Source organism: Simochromis diagramma, unplaced genomic scaffold, assembly GCF_900408965.1.
Source record: "Simochromis diagramma unplaced genomic scaffold, fSimDia1.1 OVJJ01000131.1, whole genome shotgun sequence".
NCBI lineage: Eukaryota > Metazoa > Chordata > Actinopteri > Cichliformes > Cichlidae > Simochromis > Simochromis diagramma.
In genome coordinates this window covers 4,377,109-4,398,121 of record NW_024387200.1, presented here as the reverse complement: position 1 = coordinate 4,398,121, position 21,013 = coordinate 4,377,109, and the positions used below count along the sequence as shown (strand labels likewise).

The 21,013-nt window shown below is 38.0% G+C and overlaps 1 long non-coding RNA gene across 1 annotated transcript; it reads left to right on the top strand.

Moving 5' to 3' along the window:
• The first annotated feature begins 1,649 nt into the window (after window positions 1-1,649).
• Window positions 1,650-20,497, top strand: LOC120745860. Its single transcript, XR_005698710.1, has 3 exons — window positions 1,650-1,857; window positions 8,366-8,368; window positions 20,488-20,497. It is a non-coding gene; the product is annotated as an uncharacterized LOC120745860 (long non-coding RNA).
• The last annotated feature ends 516 nt before the right edge of the window (window positions 20,498-21,013 follow it).

Sequence of the window (21,013 nt, the reverse complement as noted above, 5' to 3'; positions counted from 1 at the left end):
CGTGTGGAAAAATCAGGGCGCAAAATAACTGCCCATGAACTGAGAAAAGTCAAGCGTGCAGCTGCCAAGACACCACTTGCCACCAGTTTGGCCATATTTCAGAGCTGCAACATCACTGGAGTGCCCAAAAGCACAAGGTGTGCAATACTCAGAGACATGGCCAAGGTAAGAAAGGCTGAAAGACGACCACCACTGAACAAGACACACAAGCTGAAACATCAAGACTGGGCCAAGAAATATCTCAAGACTGGTTTTTCTAAGGTTTTATGGACTGATGAAATGAGAGTGAGTCTTGATGGACCAGATGGATGGGCCCGTGGCTGGATTGGTAAAGGGCAGAGAGCTCCAGTCCGACTCAGACGCTAGCAAGGTGGAGGTGGAGTACTGGTTTGGGCTGGTATCATCAAAGATGAGCTTGTGGGGCCTTTTCGGGTTGAGGATGGAGTCAAGCTCAACTCCCAGTCCTACTGCCAGTTTCTGGCACCTTCTTCAAGCAGTGGTACAGGAAGAAGTCTGCATCCTTCAAGAAAAACATGATTTTCATGCAGGACAAAGCTCCATCACACACGTCCAAGTACTCCACAGCATGGCTGGCAAGAAAGGGTATAAAAGAAGAAAAACTAATGACATGGCCTCCTTGTTCACCTGATCTGAACCCCATTGAGAACCTGTGGTCCATCATCAAATGTGAGATTTACAAGGAGGGAAAACAGTACACCTCTCTGAACAGTGTCTGAGAGGCTGTGGTTGCTGCTGCACGCAATGTTGATGGTGAACAGATCAAAACACTGACAGAATCCATGGATGGCAGGCTTTTGAGTGTCCTTGCAAAGAAAGGTGGCTATATTGGTCGCTGATTTGTTTTTCTTTTGTTTTTTATGTAATGTATGTAATGTCAGAAATGTATATTTGTGAATGTGGAGATGTTATATTGGTTTCACTGGTAAAAATAAATAATTGAAATGGGTATATATTTGTTTTTTGTTAAGTTGCCTAATAATTATGCACAGTAATAGTCACCTGCACACACAGATATCCACAGATAACCACACAGATAAAATAGCTAAAACTACAAACAAACTAAAAACTACTTCCAAAAACATTCAGCTTTGATATTAATGAGTTTTTTGGGTTCATTGAGAACATGGTTGTTGTTCAATAATAAAATTATTCCTCAAAAATACAACTTGCCTAATAATTCTGCACTCCCTGTACGCTTTAGTTGTTTAGTTTAGATGTCTCCAGACCAGTCTTGGTCTCGAGACGAGGTCTTGGTCTTGTCTTGGTCTCGACGGACTTTGGTCTTGGTCTTGTCTTGGTCTCGCTGTCTCGGTCTTGCTGTCTCAGATCGACATAGTGGTCGGGAGATTTGGAGTCAACAGTATCCATGACACACAACGTAACGTTCGATAATGTGTCATGTGCAAAAGCATCAGCTCTAAGAGCCGTGCTTAGGGAGTGCTTTGTAGTGAATCAGAAGAGTCGACTCCCATTGAGCGAGAGCCGGCTCCTCACTTAATTTCCTTTCGCTCCTCAGCTCTCACACAGTGGCTCAGCTGTGCTCCAATCCCTCCATATTGTGGCCAATCACATGCGAGGATATAGGATAATATCATTATGTCAAAAACAGAGAGGGTGAGAGACGCGACAGTCAAGTGGAGTGTGCGTCTGTCCTCTCAGTAAGTGAGTGAGACAGTAGACAGCGGTGAAGAGGGCTGTGCGAGTGCATCGCAAAAACACATAAATATGCTTGACACCTGTAAACGAATCAGCATCTGGCTGCAGTTTAAAGACTTTTTTGTCTCGGTCTTGGTCTCGTCTCGACTTTGTCTTTGTCTTGGTCTTGTCTTGGTCTCGGTCTCGATACCCTCTGGTCTTGGTATTGTCTTGGTTTAGTTGGTCTTGACTACAAGTCTACGCTTTGGAGAGGCAAAGCGTGAAATGGACATGGTGGACTTTACCATGATACTGGGTTGATGACACTGCTCTGAGGGATCCCATATTTTTCTAAAAAACCAAACAAACAAAAAAAAGAACAGAATAAAATATATACACATTTCCTCAGGAGTTGTCTCTTCCAAAATGACACTGCCTCATCTGTAGGGCATGAGAGATTGCTTTGACTTTTGCAGTAACCAGATCTTAATCCCCGTTTAATACCTGTTGGAAGAATGGGCTAGGGAGCACTTGCTGCCATTATCATTAAAATACAAAATAGCGGAATATCTTTTTATAAAAATGTCCCATTTCTCCAGGACACTTTTAGAATCAGTGTCAAGGTACAATAAAACTTCCTACAATATGTGTTGGCCCGACACTTTATGTTGCCTTCCAGTGTATTTCTTTTTTACTCACTGAATACGCGGGCAAGATGAATAATAGGGTCATTTTTATTTAACTTTCCATCAAGGTATCACAAATTAGTTAGCAACTTACCTCAGACAGTGCTCACAGTATGAGAAATACATTTTTTGTTGTACCGTATATTTTCATATATCATACCATATCAGTCAACCTTTATCTTAATACTATTGTAATCTGTAAGAAACCAACATTGTTATGTTTTTATGATTGAGTAATTCTAAAAGCTGCATCAACAGATGTGGATTTTTCTATGAGACTGATCGAGAATGATCTGAATTGCCTCGTGACCTTCTTGCCGTGTTTCATGTGCTGCAGCTTTTATTAAACATGCAGGCTAATAGATGTTATCCCACTCCTCTAACTCATGCATATATGGATTAGAGCTTCTCAAAATGTTTACAGATTATTTTTAATACATTCTATTATTCAATATTTAAACACACATATTTCTACAAATAAAGAGACAGTATTTAACGATATTTTGACATAGCCACAGTCAGTAATGATGGCATCAAAATTATAAACTTAAAATACCTGGTACTCACAAAAACAGTCACATTACTGAAGTCCTCGCAATGTTTCTACACAATTACATCCACTGTCTTTCAAAAAGGCAAGAAACTTTCATCTCCTTTAGGCTGCTTTTCTCTTGTATTGCAACTATACATTATTATATATGCATACATATTATTAATATATGTATACATATTATTGTCTGTGCTAAATTAGGACCTCTGAAATATTTTACAATAATCTGAATAATCTGACTCTTACAAGAGTTGTTGTACAGGTATCTCTGAATGTAACTGATGCCTTAAACTAGCTACAGTACCTTGATTAGTGGAGGTCTGAGGCTAAATTATGTTCTATAGTTTATGACAAATCCTGTATGTCAAATCACATATTCTAGACTGAAGTATCTGTAATAAAGCAACATGTCTGTGGCTAGAGGCTGTGCTCAATCTGAATTGTTTGGAATCAGAGAATGTTGAGGTTTTCTTCCCCAGCCCCTCCTTGATTTAAACTCCTATGTTGTTTCCTGAGGGAGGAAAAAAAACCACCCATAAAACCTCGACTTATACTATGTTATTCTTTGTTCGTTTACACAAAACAAGCTCTTCTTATTTGCAACACAGTAATTTGAGTTACTCTTGAAATAAATTAGTCAATGTATTCACGATTGAAATGAAATGGCTTTGCTCATAAATCCACTCACATCTGTGATTTGATTTATTTATTTATTTTCATTGTCCCAGTAATTTGCTCTGCTTAATCAGTCTGGCCCTTGGGAATGTTAGGTCTGAAAATCAGCACACGTAATGATCTGAGTGCCTATGACAAAAGCCACAATGTAATGGATGAATGACAGACCTTTGTTGGGTACCTCTGGTAGCAGAGGGGGCAAACGTACAGACATTCTGTACTTAAAAGTACAAATACTACTATTAAAAATACTCCAGTTAAAGTACTGATTCAACTTCTTTACTCAAGTAAAAGTAAAAAGAACCTACAGGCTCTGAAATTTATACAAAGAAAGAAAGTAAAAAGTAGCTCTTTGGAGGGCATTTCTTCTAGAAATCTTTTTAGAATACTGTCAGTGTTGTGTTTCTGATTAAAACTAGAGGACCGAAGAACAGAAGATGAGACAGGAAACTAAGGGGTTTCAGTTTTTTGTGCAGAATCAGAATGTGCAAGGAGATATAAAGTGGGTAAAGAGTGGCCAGGCAGGTGAGCTCTGTCACAGGTGAGTAATTCTTCGAGTGAGACCATTTCCACACAGGATATTTGCTCCAGTGGCTGAGAGAAAGCAAGCTGGTACACCCAAGGGGATTTCAGGCAGATAAGGAGAAAATAGATAAGTATGTGAGGAAACATATACTAGGAAGGCTATCAGAGCCTCGATGAGTTATCAGTTCTAACGCTATAACAATCTGGTAAAGAGGGGATAAAGAATCAGTCCTTTTATATGCAGGTAATAAGTTAATGGAAGGCAAGTACGCCAACCTGTGGTTCAGCAAGAACCAGTGAGGAGACACTTCCTGCTCAACCCCACAAGGAAGGAACCATACACAGACATTCATGAGGGATAGAGAGGGAAAAGGGGAAAAAAGGAAAGCGAAGGAATGAAGGCACCCAGAGGCGAGGCACTGTGGGACTGTGTCAATCAGGACACACAGGGGAAAACATTTGCTGCGTATGAGGCTGTGTAGCTGCAAACCAATCCACATTGGAAAGAAGGATAGCTGATGGATGTGCCCTGGCCAATGTTGCATTAGGTAACCTTGGCTACTGGTACAGTATATGGTCCCTGTTTTACCACCCACAATTGTGCATCCTGTGCTCTTGTCAGGGTGCTGTATTTCCAGATGACAATGGATTTTTTTTGACAGGTTAAAGCTCTCTGTCATACTGCAAAAAATGTTCATGAATGGTTTGATGACATGAGAAAAAAAAAGTGTTGACTTGAAAACTGAGCATTGGTGAAATGTGCTGGAAAAATCAGATTAGAAAAAGTCAGATGCATGTTCTACCTCAGAACTTATAGGAATTAAAGGATTTGATACTGATATCACAGTACACCTGTAATAGTTCTGGGTTATTTGTTTTTATAGTTTAGAATAAATTTTCATATTTTGTATTCTCTGGTTGGTTGCTTCGAGATGCTATGTTTGTAGTTTTGCTTACAATTAGAAAATAACCCAGCAGTGTATGATACAAATTATACAGTGCTGGGGGGGGGGGGGGGGGGGGGGGGGGGGTCATTATGGAATAGAGCTTCATGTTGTCTTTATTCTTAACAAAGGAAAAATAAAAAAGACTTGAGTATGTAGGTTGAAAAACTTGCCAGAACTTCCCCAGTATTGCCCAGCAGTTTATTCTGTTAGTAACTATGTTTGCTAAATCCAAAAAAGATTAAAAAGCACTTAAGAGGGAGACAGTGATAGACTAGTAATAAAGCAGACTTGTTAAAATGTATTGATTGGTAACTATATCATTTGCTACTGCTTTTTTCTTCTCTCTCAGACCATGTCATCAATTACTTTTATTTTATTTTATTTTTTATGATTTTTAAACTTCTTAAACTTGTTAGATGTGACGCGTGTGTGTGTTACAGTTGTGCATGTTTGTAAATTTGTGTTTCTTTTGCATGTGCTAACTGTATCTCTGTATGTATGTTTGTGTTAACTTGTATATCTCTGGTGGTCTTACATATAGTCAATAGAAAGGACACCTCAGCATCAGCCTTACATTGCTAAATGTGTGTGTGTGTGTGTGTCTGTGTGTGTGTGTGTGTGTGTGTGAGAGAGAGAGAGAGAGAGAGAGAGAAAGAGAGAGAGTGTGTGTTCAATCTCTACATGACCATTCTAGGTGAAAATTACTTTTCTTTGCTATGCTTGATGTTTCTCTATGCTCATTTTTTTTTTATCTTATCCTACCTCCAGGTTTGCTCTGTGCCTTGGTACTGTAAGACTTATTTACATTCACAGCCAGGCTGAATCCCCCAGGAACCCACAGTCGTCCAGCGTGTTGCCTTGACAGAGACAAGCGATGCTTTGTGTGGTGAGCCTATCCCAGCTCTTTTAAGTTTTGGATCAGTTTGTCTTCTTCTCTTTCCTCGGTTGCAGTCTCTTCTCTCTTTAACACAGACACACACACACACCCACACCAGCAATTCAGTTTTATTGTCAACTGTTAAAAACAAACAATGCTGCTTGTTCACTCTTATCATTATTTTCAAATTCTCCAGAGAAAACAACAATTTCCTTTCACACCCTGATACCGCCTATGTCTCCAGGTCATAGACAGTAGTAATGTAACAGTTTAGTCTACTAGAAACTGTGTTTATATAAACACACACAACTAAGCAGCGACAGCACCATCTGTGTAATGAGGAGATGTTAAATATTCTGAATTACCAAACAAAAAGAGACACATAAACTTTGCACTCATTTTAAAATCACATATATGACTGACTCATGCTCTTGTTCTCCACTAATGTCCACTCCACTAATGACAAAATAGAAAATAGAAAACAAAGTGGACACACACAGCTTCAGCACTCTTCAGATTTTGCACCAACAAATTTTTATGAACGATTTTTAAAAACAGCCCCAGGTTATTCTGATTGCAAGACCCTGGCACAATAATATTTTCAGAAACATTCATTAATCTCCTGTTGAAATGTCTTTATATTTCAGAAAACAATCTTGATGTAGTACAATGGTAAGGTTGATCATTTTGGCTAATACGTCTGTACAAAAGTGATGGATGTGGGATGTGGGAAATGCTCATTGATATTATGCAAATTGTCTCTGTCCTGGTACATTAAACTTAAGCAATCAGAAATGAAAAAAAAATCTATAAAATTGAAAATTTATATTCTCAATGGCAGGGCTGTGCAGCACTGTCCCCTTTTCTGCTATGTGGAGGAGAAATGTTACTGTAGCACATTAACCATAAATTCATTACCATTACCATTAAAAAATAGCTTGTAAAATGTTGTTTTCTATTTTCTGTATAAATACATATTTTCCTGTGTGAGAGGTGTTGGCTATCTGAGTGTGTATGTAGGTCTTTCTGTTTCTGACATGTTTTATGAGCATTTGTTTAAATTTTTTTTTTTAAATGTCCATAAATATCCTATTCTGCTCAGTTCTCATACTCATACAGCCCGATCTCACAGCAGTTCTTGAAATAGTCCTGAAAATATTAATTTATGTTCATGTACACAACATGTTTTGTTTTGTGTGTGTGTGTGCTTGTCAGTGACTTACTGACACCGTCACTTTATCAATGCTCGTCATCATGCCCTTTTGCTTTTAAAGTATTTATACCTATATTTTTATATTTTTACCTACCTATATATATATATATATATATATATATATATATATATATATATATATATTGAGGATTGAACTACCAGAAGGCAACATTGCAGACATAGAGGACAGTTACAAGTACCTGGGGATCCCGCAGGCGAATGGGAACCATGAAGAGGCCGCTAGAAAGGCTGCAACCACCAAGTACCTGCAGAGGGTCAGGCAAGTCCTGAGGAGTCAGCTGAACGGTAAGAACAAGATCCGGGTCATCAACACCTACGCCCTGCCCATGATCAGGTACCCTGCTGGGGTAACAGGCTGGCCAAAGGAGGAGATAGAAGTCACTGACATAAAGACAAGAAAGCTCCTTACCATGCATGGAGGGTTTCACCCCAAGTCCAGCACCCTGAGGCTGTACGCTAAGCGGAAGGAAGGGGGCCGGGGACTGGTGAGTGTCAGCACCACAGTCCAGGATGAGACAACGAACATCCAAGAATACTGTACATCACGAAGATGGCCCCAACTGACCGAGTGCTCAGTGAATACCTCAGGCAGCAGAAACCCAAGAAAGAGGAGGGAGACGAGGAACCATCATGGAAGGACAGGGCCCTGCACGGTATGTACCACCGGCAGATAGAGGAGGTGGCTGATATCGAGAAATCCTACCAGTGGCTGGACAAAGCTGGACTGAAAGACAGCACAGAGGCACTAATCATGGCAGCACAAGAACAAGCTCTGAGTACAAGATCCATAGAGGCTGGGGTCTATCACACCAGGCAAGACCCCAGGTGCAGGCTGTGTAAAGATGCCCCAGAGACAATCCAGCACATAACAGCAGGGTGCAAGATGCTAGCAGGCAAGGCATACATGGAACGCCATAACCAAGTGGCCGGCATAGTGTACAGGAACATCTGTGCCGAGTATAACCTGGAAGTCCCGAGGTCAAAATGGGAGATGCCCCCAAGGGTGGTGGAGAATGACCGAGCTAAGATCCTGTGGGACTTCCAGATACAGACAGACAAAATGGTGGTGGCTAACCAACCGGACATAGTGGTGGTAGACAAACAGAAGAAGACGGCCGTAGTGATCGATGTAGCGGTTCCGAATGACAGCAATATCAGGAAGAAGGAACACGAGAAGCTGGAGAAATACCAAGGGCTCAGAGAAGAGCTCGAGAGGATGTGGAGGGTGAAGGTAACAGTGGTCCCCATGGTAATCAGAGCACTAGGTGCGGTGACTCCCAAGCTAGGCGAGTGGCTCCAGCAGATCCCGGGAACAACATCGGAGATCTCTGTCCAGAAGAGCGCAGTCCTGGGAACAGCTAAGATACTGTGCAGGATCCTCAAGCTCCCAGGCCTCTGGTAGGTGACCCGAGCTTGAAGGATAAACCGCCCGCAGGGGCGTGCTTGGTGTTGTTATATATATATATATGTATTAGGGGTGCAACAATACTCATATCGATATTGAACCGTTCGATACAGTTCTTTCGGTTCGGTACGCATATATATCGAACAATACCAATTTTTTTTATTTATTTTATCAACTTTTCTTCTGACGATGCTGTCTTTGTTGAGAGCTCAGTGGATCTGCGTTCGACTACTCCGCCTAGGCTGCACTGTCGAGCGCTGATCCACTGAGCGCAGCACAAGCTAGCAAGACAGAAGCTAAGCTCGTTGCAACATGGCAAATTGAACCTCCCCCATCCTCATTCAGAACTGGACTTTGGAACTATTTTGGTCTTCATGTGAAGCATGACCCTGAAGGTAAGCGCGTCATGGACAAAAGTAAAACAGTATGTTGGATGTGCCACGCAATTCTCAATTACATGGGTGGGAACTACTGCGTTAGCGCAGTTTCCTCGTTAACGTGTTGATGCCGTCCAGCCTCACGCACGGGGCGATCCACGGTAGCTCGTTAACGGAGATTTGCCGTGTTGTGGCGTTAACGTCATTTCAATGAGATTAACGCTGACAGCACTAGTGGGAACACAATGAATATGACTGCACATTTACGCCGACATCATCCTAGTGCAAAGACAAGTGGAAGCAGACAAAAACAACAAGCATGCATGCTACAAACTTTACCCGAGTCATTTAGACAGCCGTTAGCACATGATTCTCCTTATGGGGACCTGATATGTTTAATATGCAGCTGAGAATATACCCCAGAAGAAGCGTATAGTATAGCTTTTATTTTGGAAAGAGCCATTTCTCTGTAATAAACTCTCTTTTCCAAAGATGAGTGATTTCTGGATCAGATAGATTTAGTTTTTTATTACACACACACACACACACACACACACACACACATATATATATATATATATATATATATATATGTATTTATTACTTTAATAAAATTCTGTCTCTTCGTTATTCTGTTTCTTTTTGCTCTAGGACCGTGTGTACATAATTTTGTTCCACCTCATGTAAACATGTGATGCGAATGACAATAAAGCTTCTTGAATCCTTGAACCTAAATTTGCAAGTAACGCTTTTCAGCTGTAAAAATATTTAATGTAAGAAACACATTTTCAGTAAAGAAAGTGTCACCTTGGCAACCAGTAAAACAAAGTACCATCCATTGTATTTCATCATCATATTTTTTTAAACTTAACCAAGTAGTTTTTAATACCTGGCCAATTTGTTTTTAATGGATAAACCTATCCAAGTGACATATTTTTAATTAGTAATGCATTTACTCTTCTACCACAATAAAATCAGAACAGATTGCTGAAAAATTGTGTTTGGGAACACAATTTGTGGTCGCTACTGAAAAAAATTAAAATCCTGATGTCATTACAGCAACTTGGACAACAAATGAAGGTTAGGCGCTAATTTTTGACTTTCCAAAGTCACCCTCACCCTGTGAAATCTCTGCTCATAAAACTGAACTTTGGCTTTGTGTGAGCTTTGTGACACTGTTGTTCCTCGCACAACTTTTGTAGTTTTCAAAAATCTGAAAGCTTGTATTCATTCAGTTTTAAAAACATTTGCAAATAATGCCCATTTATGCCATTAAAAGAAGCTTTGATTAGTAAAGTATCAAACTTTTAGGTTTAATAGTTGTCAGTTTTGGCCGGCGGTCATAGGTTCTGTCCAATAATATGACGCGAGACTGGAGTAAAAGACATCCATGGATTGGCACTTTATTAAAGAAGGCGCATGATAACAGCACAAACACTAACTACAACTAAACAAAATGGCTTCCTTTTATACTCTACCTTTTCAGGTGAGCATCCGGAATAGCCCAAGTATGGGGGTTAACTAATCAAAATTAACACATAACCCTCCACACAAACAAACATACAATAACATTAAAGCACATCACAAACATATACATATTTCCAACACATACTATAAACAAACCGATAACATAAGCTTCACCCATTTCTATCTAAATTAAAACCCTCTTTAACCATACTCCCTAACCTGGCACACTGGTCTGCTCCAAGAGCTCTTAAACAGGTGATTGAGCCACTTTCACTCTTTTGCTCCACATCCTGTAAAAAGCAACCAGGACAGGTGAGTACCTTTACAAGTTCTCATTTCACATATGTTAAGGTTATTGATAAATGATTAACTGCAAGCAGCTCTAACTTTGGCTCTTCTCCGACACAGGTAGGATGGCCAGTCCCACTGTCTCTTTTCTGTTACAAGCTGTCAATTTAATCGTATGTCAAATAACCTAATAAAAGACTCCATAAGAACGAATGTGTTTTCTTCATTACCCTATTTTAAATTCCTAATCCAACAATTAATCACTAACAATACCAACCAGGTAATGGAACCCCTGGTCTCCATTACAATAGTTAATACAAGTTAATGGAAATACAGGTGTAATCACAGATGTCAACAGCATGAACAAATGGGTCAGTCACTCAATGTGTGACAGAGCATTTTGTAAAGAAATAGAGTATACATGAACACGATTTATGTTAGGAAGTAGTAAGTGTAGTCTGTTCCCAAGGACAACTCCTCAGATGGTTATGGGTAATGAACCATTTGGCGGGTTAAGTCAGACCTGAGGCTGCTCTCTGATTTATTGTTTCAGATTTCTCAAAGGATGCAGCAATTTACCCCCACTTTCATAGGTTGGGGTTTCTGCCAGTATACTGAAAGCCCACCATATCCAAACTGACCCTCTTACAGACTTGAGAATATAGGATTTCCTTTAAGAAGCGTTTATTTCAGCCATAAAACTACAAATGTACAGTTAGCTAATGTGTCTATTTAGCCTGCTCATTTTGTTAACTGCTTTGATTAGTTAATAAAGTTTTTTCATTTCAGTTCAATTCATTGTATTTTATTCAGCTCCAAATAACAACAAGTTGCCTCAAGGTGCTTTATATTATAAGGTAAAGGCCCTACAATAATACAGAGAAAAACTCCCAATGATTAGATGACCCTCTATGAGCGAGCTCTACTGCTAAACTATTGCTGCTATGCTTTAGGAGACTGTAGCTCATGTAGAATTACTGAATTTCAGGTTGATGCAGCCACTAAAATAAAATAAAAATCACTTGTATCTTTACCAAGCTAATACTTTAAACAACAACTCACATTAGACCCACACATAGAACCAAATGTATTTATCGGTAGTATTTGAGCAAACTCAGCTGCTCTGCTGGTAATTCATGTTTATATTGCTTTGGTCTTGTGTTCCTGAATTGGTGAATTTATGTTTTTCCCCCAACACAAACAGTAATTGGAAGTTTATTTCTCAAAAATAACTACACCTTCTCAAAAAAGTACTTATACACAGTTCATTAAATTTCACTGAAATTTGCAGTTTTCACAGTTAAAACTTATTTTTAAAACCCTGTCTCCTATATTCCCTTATTAGCTGGACTGGGCTTTTTTCTGTCTTGGTGTCTTCTGTGTCAATCAGCCTCTACTCTCTTCCAAAACTGTAAGACCCAGCAGCACCAATGACAGTAAAATTACAGCTCAGTAATTGCAGTGGTGCTGTGTTTGGTCCTGGGATACCATCCATCTCCAGACAGCCAAACTACTTTTTAGGAAGCAACCAGTGGAACTGATTTACCTTTGCATTTTTTGAGATATCACTCTGTTTCTTTTCTTTTTACTATTTCTTTCTTCTTTTTTTTTGCATTTCTTTATTTTAGCACACTTTTTATCACCAAGTTATCTTTTCATTCTGTTGTTATTGACAGTTCTTTTCTTTCAGTTTACTCTTTTGCACTGTGTATGTCCATTTTATATTTTATTAGCAGAATGTAGCTCTTTCCATTGAATAGGTGTTGGAGTTAGTTTATAGGTCAATTATATCACTGTTCTTTACCAATTAAGTTGAGATAGGCAGGCTTAGGTAGAGATAGGCTTCACTGCAAATTATAAAATCACTTGGACATAAAAGCTGTAAGTCCAAGGTGGTGATCTTGCATATGTGGACAATAAAGTAACTTAAGGAATTATCACAGGTTGGTGAGTTTGCAAAGAATGTGTATATATCCATTTTTGTGCATGTGTGAGTTATTTGTCTTGGGATATGTGTATGCATTTGATGAAAAAAGTGGATTTGTGACTATCTAGTATGTGTTTGTGTTAGTAGTAAAAGACACCTCCTTGGGAGAGGCTAATGGGATGTTAGGTTCCATTTTAAGAGGCAGCCATGCTTATAAATCACTTGATGTGGTTTTGCTGCAGCAGAATGGAAATATGCACAAGAAAAGAAAAGTGTTTGGAAATGAAGAAAAAAAAAAAACAGACAAAAGGTGAAAGTGAGCTTTTTTGAAAGTTGCTTTTGTTGCTTACTCTCCCTGTCTCTCACCCTATTTCCCTACCTGAATGATTCTGGTTTGCTGGTGTTTTTAACTGTGCAAAGAAGCACATCTCTTTCTTGACCCAATACCCCCCCCCCCAGTACAAGAGCTGGAGGTTTGATTTAAGTTCCATAGCAAAAGAAAGAAGAAGGTGAAACTATCTCATTCACTGACTTACAGTAACAATGCTAGCCTCTGTCTATTGATTGTATAGATCGAGAAATTGAAAGAATGTAAAATATCAATATGTTCATACTCAATCATGAAATGAGATGGAACTATACATGCAACAACCTAAAAACAGCAGCAATCTAAATTACTTGTGGTCACTTCAAAGAAAAGGTGCTTTTACCACTGACTTAGCAGTGGAATTAAGGTTACCTGATTGATTGGAAGGTATTAATAGACCTAAAAATAGCACATGTAAAACACAATTAGGCTGAATGGCAATGTGTATCTTAGCTACTGTATATAATATGGTGCGGCTTACACAAACTAGCAGCGGGTCCTATGTATTTTTGAGGGATTAATTTTGAATTTCTGACAATGCATCCATTTGTTGTAAAATGTAATTTAGAATGTAATGTATATTTAAGAGTGTCAATATATATCTTGGAGTATATTTAGGAGTACAACATTGGTTTTTGTCATGCTGGGAAAAGTGGGTCCAATACACTAATATACATTAGCAGAATTTAATTCTCAAATTTTAAAATCATTACTTTGATAACTGGTGACTCCCGATTGTTCGTTGTTTTTCTTCTGTTTGCCTTTCCTATTTTTTTTTTTTTTTACTTATCCAGTTTCAATGTTGGGGTGTGGGTCGCTCCGCGCTGAACTGCGTAATTATGTTACTAATGAGTCACCTCTTGAACTGCTGTTCATCAAAATAATTTCATTATACTCATGAAGCTCATGGGTAATCAGGGAAAATGATAAAAAAATATAATCAACAGAGTTTTCTGACTGGTTGAGCACATTTTTGGAAAGATGTACTTTTTCCCTGAAATGTTTTTGTTCTGTCCATCTCAGATTATCCTATTATATCTAAGAAGTTCAGGGTCTCAAATAATGGTGAGATGCATATATTTCAGCTCCAGAAAAGTATTTTATTGCTCCCGGAAGTAGGGTGTTTTTTGGTGCAGTTTCATGTGGAGTGGACCATATCAGCCAAAGACTGCAAATTGTAGTGCCTGTACGTAGCATTGTAAACTGTAAAACTCAGGGGGAAAAAAAAAAAAAAAAAAGAGTACAATATTACTTTTTCTTACATTACTTTTTAGATGCTCCCATGTCTTAAATATAGTACTGTGATAGATAAGTCTGTTAAGCTACACATCTTTTTCGGTTGCTTATCCCTTAACCTTTAAAAACAAGAAATGAGAGTTGGCTGACTAACAAAAGTTTGAATTAATTGTTACAAATGCAATCAGTAAAATATAAAAAAAACATATTCATGACCTGTTGTGCTTATCTATTATTTTGTAGTTTTCAAATAACTCCAGATTATTTCCAGTAATAGGATTATATTATTATCCACTGTCAGTATTATATATGTGGTAATGTTTTCATCCATTGAGTAGCTGAACATACACCTCTGTGCATGATGCTTTTGCCTGAGATCCAATTATATTTAATGCACAGGCTGCTGTGTGGGTCTTGAATTAAGCATTTTTGTACTTACTGTGAAAGATTTTCAGGTACACATAGCATTTTAACACTGGGTGTAAATGAGACATGATTTGCTGAATTGTGGCCAATGGTTTCTGAATTTTGTCTACCGTATATCTGTAAAATAGTGTATTCTGCACCACATTTATTCAGGTGTACAAAATAATATTGTGGCCTCTGCTTACCTGTCTATGAGCAAGCACTCTGGTGACAGTGGGAAGGAAAAACTCCTTTTTAACAGGAAGAAACCTCAAACAGAACCAGGTGGGCAATGGACAGCCATTTGACTGTTTGACACTAAAAATATTTAGACACTGAATTTCAAAAGAAGAATGATCTATCAGCGATACATCAGTCATTCATGCAGAAAAAGCCACTTTCCTCCTTCTGTTTGGAATAATGCTGGTGTTCTATTACAAAGAAGACAGCACAATGTTTCTTTTAAAAATATCTATGAAATGTAGCAAGAGATGCACAAAAAAACACCTTTGTTTGATGCTTGGAGTTCAGAACTTCACTGAGGAGAAAAAAAAATCAAGAAAAAAAATGTGGTGATGCCTCGCTTACCAGGCATGAGAAATACTGTACAATATTTGATAGGTTGGCAAATAAAGATATTCTAAATGTTTAAAAAAAAAAAAGCAGTTTATCAATGAGGTCATTCAGTTTTGTCAAAGCCACTTTCAAGGTAGTGTGTGTAAGTGAATATTGTGCCAATTACATTGATCAAAAATAAATACATTTAAATACAAATCAAATAAAAATTTTAGGACATATTGGGCCATCAATCGTAAGTTTTAAGAATACATTTTAAGTTGCAATAACTTGATAAATATCTTAATTTTTAGCGATTAACCTTAAGATAGCTGTTGAGTTAAAATTTTATTTTGATTTGATTTGATATACCTTTATTAGTCCCACAAGGGGAAATTTCATATTTATGAAATGCCCTTTGAAATGCTATTTGTGTTGGATTAGGATTAGCTAACTTTTATAAATTCATGTAACATGGTTTCCATTGCCCTCAGAAAGGGAAAATGACTTTTGCTGTTACTGTTTATTTAATTGTTTTGGATAATATAACAGCCTTTCCATAAATTGTGATAGAACATATGCTGTTAAATATTGCATTTATTTAACAGGCTCTGTTAAATAAATACAATTACTTTCAGTTCAGTTGCCTGAAGACACGGGATTAGAGAGAGAATCCAAACAATCAGGCAATGCCCTATAAGCAAGCACTTGGCAACAATGGGAAGGAAGAACTCAACCTTTTTCTGTTTTTTTTTTTCTGTTTTTTTTTTTTTTTAATTTTGGAAATCTAACTTGTATCAGTTAATGGTATTCTTCCCATAGACTAAAATTACTATAAACTATATAGCTGTACTTTTCTTTCAATCAAAGTGGTCAGAATTTTGTGCCTGTTTTAGTCTTCTTCTTCCTCTTCTAAAATGTTTGTTCCCTCCTTTTAGGTTGTTGGCAGACAGCTTTTTTCTTCCCTTCGTTACCTGTTAATGCTGCTTTAATGTTCACTTTGCTTAGTTTCATCTTCTGTCTTTCTTCCTTTTTATCCCAACGTTTGTCTTTCCCCTATTCTTTGGCCAGGTGAGTAATGTTATGTCAGAAGAATAGTCTATTGTGTTTTATTGAGTTGCCTACATCCAGCTTCCATCTCACTTTATTCCTTGCTCATTCAGTCTGCTTTACTTCATTCTCTCACTCTTTCTTTCTTTATCACTTTTCCTCTGATTCGTTTTTTTGTTTTGGGTTTTTTTTTTTTTACATGTCATTCCATGAGATCTCTAGAGAGTGGTTGGATGCACTTAGTAAATAAAAAGAAATGGGGATTAGTGGAAGTGTTCTGGTAGAACAGAAGAGGATAAAGGGATCAGAAAAATGGTTAATGCATAGTTGACTATAAAAGTATTAAAAGTGAGGAAATTGTAGTGAAATCCAGCATAAACCAGAAAAAAGTTGAGGAATTTATTTCATATTCAAACAAATACAATCACTGGTCACTTTACCCCAACTTTGCAGCTTGTTAATGCAAAGATCTAATCAGCCAAATACACAGCAACACTCCAGTGTATCTAGGCTAGTGATGTGGTCAAGGTTCCGTGCTGAAGTTTAAAGGAAGTATCAGAATGGGGAAGACGTGTTTAAAAGGAACATAGTTTGGCTATTTGTGCCAGACAGGGTGGTCCCAGAAACTGTTGACCTACTGGATTTTTCCAGCACAACAGTCTTTAAGGAGCTACAGAGAATGGTCTAAAAAGGGGAAAGAAAAATCCACTGAGCCTTTCCTTGCTGATGCAGGAGGTAAGACAAAAATGATCAGATCCCTTTGAGCATTTACAAAGCCAACGGTAACTCGAATGACCACTGGTTCCAAGAAGACAAAAATACCATCTCTCTATCCACCAGTCAAATCTTGAGGGAGATAAGCATGATAGGAAGAATACATCATGTGTCTCTCTTGTCAGGCAAGTCGGGCTAAAGTTTACACAGACTCATAAAAAATGGACAACAGAAGACTGAAAAAAAATGTGTGAAAATGTGACTCTGAACTTCTGCTGCAACATTTGGAGGTCTTAAAAGAAACAGGAAGACATGGATACATAGCACCTTATATCAGTGGTTCATGCTGGTGGTCCTCATGGTGTAATGATGTGCTTCTGGGCACACTTTGAACCCTTTAGTACCAACTTAGCATAATTTAAATGCTACAGCATACCTGAGTATTGCTGCTGGCCATGTCCATCCCTTTATGATCACAGTATACATATTTTCTGATGGCTGCTTCCATCAGGATAAAGTGGAATGTCACAAAGGTTAAGTCATGTGGGTTCACTGTGGTCAAATACCCTCCACAGTTGCCATAAATACAGACAGACAGAAAGATAATTACTCAAATTTAGTAGAAAAGGTAAGGAATTTGGGATGAAGACAGCCTCACAAACACATTAAGACAGAAAAAAAAAAAAGTAAAAGTGGGAAATTCAGAATGACAATCTGCTGGACGGAATGAGGACAGGGTCGAGAAATAGACAGAAAAGGATGAATAGGAGATAAGATGGTGTTGTGAATAATGGTCGGTCAGTGTTAAAGCCTTAATCAATGCTTGATTAATATTAATTCGTTTAACTTTGGCAGAGGGGCGGGGCTAACTGAAGATTTCCTACTGAGATTGATTGGGGAGAGGGCACCAAGGACATGCTAGCATAGCTGCACACACATACATTCTTTTCCTTTATTGTCTCTCACGGTCTCTCTCTTTAACCGACACACTCACACTCACTCATGCATTCTTTGTGCTGTCATTGTATATGAACTTTAAAGACCTCAGTTTGTGAGGCATCCAGAATTTTAACTTTACAAACAACCATGCAGAGACTCAAACTTGATGTCTGATGTTTTTCTTTCCTGTAATCTTAAGAAAAATATTATTAGTCACTTAAATGACAGTACTCACTAAAACTGCAAAATCTTTTTTAACATAAAAGGAGAGTAACATGTCACTTGTACAAAAATAACACTGTTGTGCTAGTTACCGGTAGTTTATGAATTATATTTTGCTCAGAATTTTCTAAAACATTAAATTTTTAGAGAAGTTTGCAGCTTCTTTTGTGTGCAAAAAAGCAGTTGTGTCCAAAAGAGTGGGGTCTTGTACTCCATTCTTTGCTTTGACTTTCACCTTTTTCCATCTTTTTTTTTGCCACATCAATCCCTTCTAGTTTGCCTGATTAAGGACTAGTAGTGACCTTGGAGTAAAGTGTAAGAGCTCACCCATGCACACATGACATGCTTTTGTCACCTTGTGGGCAGTGACAGACAACATTTGAAGATTTAGGGGCTTTTTACTCTCTTGAGGCTGAATTTAACAGAGCTATTTTTATTGTGTGCAGTTCAAATTTATAGTTTATAGATTCTATAATGATGCAGAGAGAGAGAGAGAGAGAGAGAAAGAAACGAAATTGACTGGCAAAATAGAAACTGTGATACTGTGGAATAGTAAACAAAGCCTAAGCTAGCTGACCAAACCTGCTGACTGACATCTAATACTCAGTAAATTCAAGGGAATGTACATATAAGCCCATTGAATAGAATGTGCTGTGCATAGATAGGCAGACAGAGCATGAGTGGTTTTATGCGGTCCTATATGAAGTCCTGTTTAGCTTAATGGGGCCATGCTTAAAGAGTAAAATTCAGGAAAGCCTTTCAGAAAGCAGGTGAGAATTCATATGATTATCATGTCATAATAATTCTTTGTTTACTATAAATCTTTCAGTGTAACAGGAAGTGAAACATTGCAGAAACTGTTCCACTGAATGAAATTGAAACATACTGAATTTTCACCTGCATTTGTGTCAGGTATCGATTAAGTGTACCTAAGTGTTAAGTATCACAAAGGATTTTCTGCACACAGGAAGTGGCTCACTTCATTTTAAAAATCAGTTTAAACCCTGTACATATCATCTATTGCTTGTATTCCTATCATAAAGTTCCGTTAATGTTATCTGTGATGATTATTATTGGCGCTGACTTAACAGGCTCTACCATGGGACCAGTAAGAGCCCATTACAGTACATAGAATGTTACTGTTCCCATATATTATGGCAGTCTGCGGCTGATTGTGTTCCATTTTAGCCTGTCCTACCTTTTATGCTCAACTTTGTTTTTCATCTCAATTTATTTTCTTCTCTGTCCTAACACCTCAACCATTAGTCTTCTCCCTCAGTATAGAAAATATATTGCATAGCCAGAAGCTTTATGTAAACTGATTGCACAATTGGATCCGTGGGTCAGCTAAAGACTGTAGGATCCCTGAGGCATTAATGGTACACACTAAACACAAGCACAAAATGCAGATATAGAAAAAACATGAGCAATTGAAAAAAGTCAAAGGACAATTACAGTGTTTATACCATGAAAGGAAGGTTTCAAAAATATAAAATCTTACAGCATTCCATCCTAGCTTTATCAGCCACTTGAGACATAGTAATAAATATTATTACTAAAAGTGCCATATAACTGTGTCATGATGTGTCATGGTTGTTATTTTCCTTACTGATTACTTACTTCTCTAATAGAAGCCAGGAAAATGAAAAGACATGCGAGATTAGCATGCTCCATATTGGCACTGACACAAAACCTGATACCAGTACTAAAGTACTGTAGTTTTCTTTTCTTTTCTCTGGCTGTAGAAAAATGCCAGGATTGAATTGAATAGGTCAGGATTGTTTCTGTGCTTACAGTGTATGTATGCAGTATATGTAAGTGTGTAGTGCTGAATGTGTTTGCGATTTCTAGGCTGCACAAAGTGAGAAGGTGGAGGAACATGTCTGGTCCAATCAAGGCTGGTATTCCTCAGTGCACTGCCATTTTTTAAGCTAACTAATAGCAGCCGGTTGGCCCTATAAATCACCAGAACAGAGATAAAAATGAAACCATCACCAAGATGGAGAGGAGAGCACCATGCCAGGATATCATTTTAATACAGTTGTATAGTTGTGTGTGTGTGTATGTATGTACGTTTAAAAGAAGCTATGGAGGGAGAAATATGGAAGACTTTCTCTCTTTATTGGTTTGTACTGTGTATGTGTTTAAAGTTTATAGGTTTGTGTGTGTATGCATGTGTTCATGTCTTAATATCCATGGCTAAGCCTCGCTCTGAGAGACTACCATTTTTAGACTTGTCTGTCTTTCTGCCAACACATGATCAAATCTGATGCCTCTTTTATTTGAACACCTGTTGGCTGTTCAGTTTTAGTCTTCCAGAGAGTAATATTCTCACCAGAGCTTCCTAAATCCATTTTTTCTTTGTGCTATGTCTGAAACAGCAAGTAGGCAGTCTGACAAAATACTACCAAATGAGCTACAGGGGTGGTTATGAATTTCACAAGATTAGTATTCAGCTCAAACCTTGAGGATTGTGACACCAGATGGGCTGTTTTTTACTGTATAAGCCTTAAAAAAACTGCAGCTAGTTAATTAGGCATTCATGGTTTTAGATTTGTTCCACATATAAAATTTGAGCGGGGTACGAAGGTTGTCAGTCTGGTTAATACGTGCATGTGGTTTAAGTGAAGCAAAGGAGTTTAGTCGCTTTCATCTCTTCAAATTGTAATGAAAAGTATTTCCTTTTGATATTAGGTGTTGGTTTACAGATGGCAGGAGTTATCAGGAAGTTAATTATAACAAATAGGGGAATGTTGCTAAAATATCTACTCTTTATCACTGATTTTTTTTTTATGTCAACAATAGTGGAAAAATCCTATCACAGTTTCTCAACGATTATGTTCCTTTCTGTAATCTTGTTTTGTATGAATCACAAGTCCAGAAAGCATTGAGTTCACTGTTTATGCTTTTA